This window comes from Amblyomma americanum, chromosome 2 (assembly GCF_052857255.1).
Source record: "Amblyomma americanum isolate KBUSLIRL-KWMA chromosome 2, ASM5285725v1, whole genome shotgun sequence".
NCBI classification, from domain to species: Eukaryota; Metazoa; Arthropoda; class Arachnida; order Ixodida; family Ixodidae; genus Amblyomma; species Amblyomma americanum.
In genome coordinates, this window is record NC_135498.1 from 213,092,390 (window position 1) to 213,096,880 (window position 4,491).

The following is a 4,491-nucleotide window of genomic DNA, read 5'->3' on the forward strand; positions in this document are numbered from 1 at the left end:
TTGCTGCTGATGCTTACTGCTGCTGCTGTGCTGCTGCTTGCTGCTGCTGCTGCTTCCTGCTGCTGCTGCTGATAGCTGCTGCTTGCTGCTGCTGCTGCTGCTGCTTGCTGCGGCTGCTGCTGCTGGCTGCTTGCTGCTTGCTGCCGCTTGCTGCTTGCTGCTGCTGTTTGCTGCGGCTGCTGCTGCTGGCTGCTTGCTGCCGCTTGCTGCCGCTTGCTGCTTGCTGCTGCTGTTTGCTGCTCCTTGCTGCTTGCTGCTGCTTGCTGCTGCTGCTGCTGCTCGCTGCTGCTGCTGCTTGCGGCTGCTGTGCTGCTCGCTGCTGCTGCTGCTGCTGCTGCTGCTGCTTGCTGCAACTGCTGCTGTTTGCTGCTGCTGCTGCTTGCGGCTGCTGCTAATTGCTGCTGTTGTTGCTTGCTGCTGCTGCTTGCTGCAACTGCTGCTGATTGCTGCTGCTGCTTCTGCTGCTGCTGCTGCTTGCTGCTGCTGCTGTTGATCGCTGCTGCTTGCTGCTTGCTGCTGCTGCTGCTGCTGCTGCTTGCTGCGGCTGCTTCTGCTGGCTGCTTGCTGCTGCTTGCTGCCGCTTGCTGCTGCTGCTTGCTGCTGTTTACTGCTCCTTGCTGCTTGCTGCTGCTTGCTGCAGCTGCTGCTGTTGCCGCTCGCTGCTGCTGCTGCTGCTTGCTGCTGCTGCTGCTGCTGCTGCTGCTGCTGCTTGCTGCTGCTGCTGCTGCTGCTGCTGCTGCTGTTTGCTGCTGCTGCTTGCTGCTGCTGCGGGTGATTGCTGCTGCTGTTTGCTGCTGCTGCCGCTGCTTCTTGCTGCTGCTGCTTGCTGCGGATGCTTACTGCTGCTGCTGTGCTGCTGGTTGCTGCTGCTGCTGCTTCCTGCTGCTGCTGCTGATAGCTGCTGCTTGCTGCTGCTGCTGCTGCTTGCTGCGGCTGCTGCTGGCTGCTTGCTGCCGCTTGCTGCCGCTTGCTGCTTGCTGCTGCTGTTTGCTGCTCCTTGCTGCTTGCTGCTGCTTGCTGCTGCTGCTGCTGCTCGCTGCTGCTGCTGCTTGCGGCTGCTGTGCTGCTCGCTGCTGCTGCTGCTGCTGCTGGTGCTGCTGCTGCTGCTGCTGCTGCTGCTGCTGCTGCTGCTGCTGCTAGCTGCAACTGCTGCTGTTTGCTGCTGCTGCTGCTTGCGGCTGCTGCTAATTGCTGCTGTTGTTGCTTGCTGCTGCTGCTTGCTGCAACTGCTGCTGATTGCTGCTGCTGCTTCTGCTGCTGCTGCTGCTGCTGCTGTTTGCTGCTGCTGCTTGCTGCTGCTGCTGTTGATTGCTGCTGCTTGCTGCTTGCTGCTGCTGCTGCTGCTGCTTGCTGCGGCTGCTTCTGCTGCTGCTGTTTACTGCTCCTTGCTGCTTGCTGCTGCTTGCTGCAGCTGCTGCTGTTGCCGCTCGCTGCTGCTGCTTGCTGCAACTGCTGCTGTTTGCGGCTGCAGCTGCTGCTTGCTGCTGCTTGCTTCTAGTTGCTGCAACTGCTGCTGTTTGCTGCTGCAGCTGCTGCTTGCTGCTGCTGATGCTGCTGCTTGTTGCTACTTCTTGCTGCTGCTGCTTGCTGCTGTTTGCTGCTGTTGCTTGCTGCTGCTACTGCTGCTGCTGCTGCTGCTGCTGCTGCGGCTTGCTGCTTCTCGCTGCTGCTGCTGCTTGGTGCTGCTGCTGCTTGCTGCTGCTTGCTGCCGCTTGCTGCTGCTTGCTGTTGTTTGCTGTTGCCTGCTGCTCCTTGCTGCTTGCTGCTGCTTGCGGCTTGCTGCTGCTTGCTGCTGCTCCTGCTGCTTGCTGGTGCTGTTGCTTGCTGCTGCTTGCTGCTGCTGCTGCTGCTTGCTGCTGCTTGCTGCTGGTGCTGCTTGCGCCTGCTGCTGCTTGCTGCTGCTACTGCCGCTTGCTGCTGGTGCTTGCTGCTGCTGCTGCTTGCTGCTTCTACTGCTGCTTGCTCTTGCTGCTGCTGCGTGCTGCTTGCTGTACTGCTGCTGCTTGCTGCTGCTGTTGCTGCTTGCTCTGCTGCTGCTGCTTGCTGCTGGTGCTGCTTGCGCCTGCTGCTGCTTGCTGCTGCTACTGCCGCTTGCTGCTGGTGCTTGCTGCTGCTGCTGCTTGCTGCTTCTACTGCTGCTTGCTCTTGCTGCTGCTGCTTGCTGCTTGCTGTACTGCTGCTGCTTGCTGCTGCTGTTGCTGCTTGCTCTGCTGCTGCTGCTTGCTGCTGCTGCTGCTGATGCTTGGTGCTGCTTGCTGCCGCTGCTGCTGTTTGCTGCTGCTTGCAGCTGCTTGCTGCTGCTGCTGCTTGCTGCTGCTTGCTGCTGCTTGCTGCAACTGCTGCTGTTTACTGCTGAATATGCTGCTTGCTGCTGCTGCTGCTGCTATGTGCTGCTGCTCGCTGCTGCTGCTTGGTGCTTGCTGCTGCTGCTGTTTGCTGCTGCTGCATGCTGCTGCTGCTGTTGATTGCTGCTGCTGCTTGCTGCTGCTGCTGTTGATTGCTGCTGCTTGCTGCTTGCTGCTGCTGCTGCTTGCTGCTGCTGCTGATTCCTGCTGCTGCTGCTGCTTGCTGCTGATGCTTGCTGCTGCTGCTGCTTGCTGCTCCTGCTGCTTACTGCTGCTGCTGCTATTTGCTGCTGCTTGGGCTGCCGCTGCTTCCTCCTGCTGCTGCTTGCTGCTGCAGCTGCTGCTGGCTGCTTGCTGCTGCTTGCTGCCGCTTGCTGCTGCTGTCTGCTCCTTGCTGCTTGCTGCTGCTGCTGCTGCTTGGTGCTGCTTGCTGCTGCTGCTTGGTGCTGCTGCTGCTTGGTGCTGCTGTTGATTGCTGCTGCTGCTGATTGCTCATGCTTGCTGTTGCTTGCTGCGGCTGCTTACTGCTGCTGCTGCTGCTTGCTGCTGCTATTTGCTACTGCTGCTTCTGCTTGCTGCTTCTGCTTCATGCTGCTGCTGTTTGCTGCTCCTTGCTGCTTGCTGCTGCTTGCTGCTGCTGCTGCTGCTGCTGCGGCTGCGGCTGCTGCTGCTTGCTGCTGCTGCTACTGCTACTGCGGCTGCTGCTGCTGCTGCTTGCTGCTGCTTGCTGCTGCTGCTGCTATGTGCTGCTGCTCGCTGCTGCTGCTTGCTGCTTGCTGCTGCTGCTGTTTGCTGCTGCTGCTTGCTGCTACTGCTGTTGATTGCTGCTGCTGCTTGCTGTGGCTGCTGCTGCTGGCTGCTGCTTGCTGCTGTTTACTGCTCCTTGCTTCTTGCTGCAGCTGCTGCTGCTGTTGCCGCTCGCTGCAGCTGCTGCTGCTGTTGCCGCTCGCTGCTGCTGCTGCTGCTGCTTGCTGCTGCTGCTTGCTGCAACTGCTGCTGTTTGCTGCTGCAGCTGCTGTTTGCTGCGTCTGCTTCTGCTTGCTGCAACTGCTGCTGTTTGCTGCAGCAGCTGCTGCTTGCTGCTGCTGCTGCTTGCTGCTGCTGCTGCTTACTGCTCCTGCTGCTGCTGCTTCCTGCTGCTGCTGCTTGCTGCCGCTGCTGTTTGCTGCTTGCTGCTGCTGCTGCTGCTGCTGCTGCTTGCTGCTGCTGCTGCTTGCTGCTGCTGCTTGCTGCTGCTGCTTGCTGCTGCTGCTTGGTGCTGCTGCTGCTTGCTGCTGCTGCTGCTGCTGCTGCATGCTGCTGCTGCTGCTGCTGCTGCTTGGTGCTGCTGCTGCTGCTGCTGCTGCGGCTTGGTGCTGCTGCTGCTGCTGCTGCTGCTGCTGCTGCTTGGTGCTGCTGCTGCTGCTTGGTGCTGCTGCTGCTGCTTGGTGCTGCTGCTGCTGCTGCTTGGTGCTGCTGCTGCTTGCTGCTGCTGCTTGCTGCTGCTGCTGCTGCTGCTGCAGCTGCTGCTGCTGCTGCTGCTGCGGCTGCTGCTGCTGCTGCTGCTGCTGCTGCTGCTGCTGCTTGGTGCTGCTGCTACTGCTGCTGCTGCTTTGTGCTGCTGCTGCTGCTTGCTGCTGCTGCTGCTTGCTGCTGCTGCTGCTGCTGCTTGCTGCTGCTGCTTGCTGCTGCTGCTGCTGCTGCTGCTGCTGCTGCTTGCTGCTGCTGCTGCTTGCTGCTGCTGCTTGGTGCTGCTGCTTGCTGCTGCTCCTGCTGCTGCTGCTGCTCCTGCTGCTGCTGCTGCTTGCTGCTGCTGCTGCTTGCTGCTGCTGCTGCTGCTGCTGCGGCTTGGTGCTGCTGCTGCTGCTTGCTGCTGCTGCTGCTGCTGCTGCTTGCGGCTGCTGTGCTGCTCGCTGCTGCTGCTGCTGCTGCTGCTGCTGCTGCTTGCTGCAACTGCTGCTGTTTGCTGCTGCTGCTGCTTGCGGCTGCTGCTAATTGCTGCTGTTGTTGCTTGCTGCTGCTGCTTGCTGCAACTGCTGCTGATTGCTGCTGCTGCTTCTGCTGCTGCTGCTGCTGTTTGCTGCTGCTGCTTGCTGCTGCTGCTGTTTACTGCTCCTTGCTGCTTGCTGCTGCTTGCTGCAGCTGCTGCTGTTGCCGCTCGCTGCTG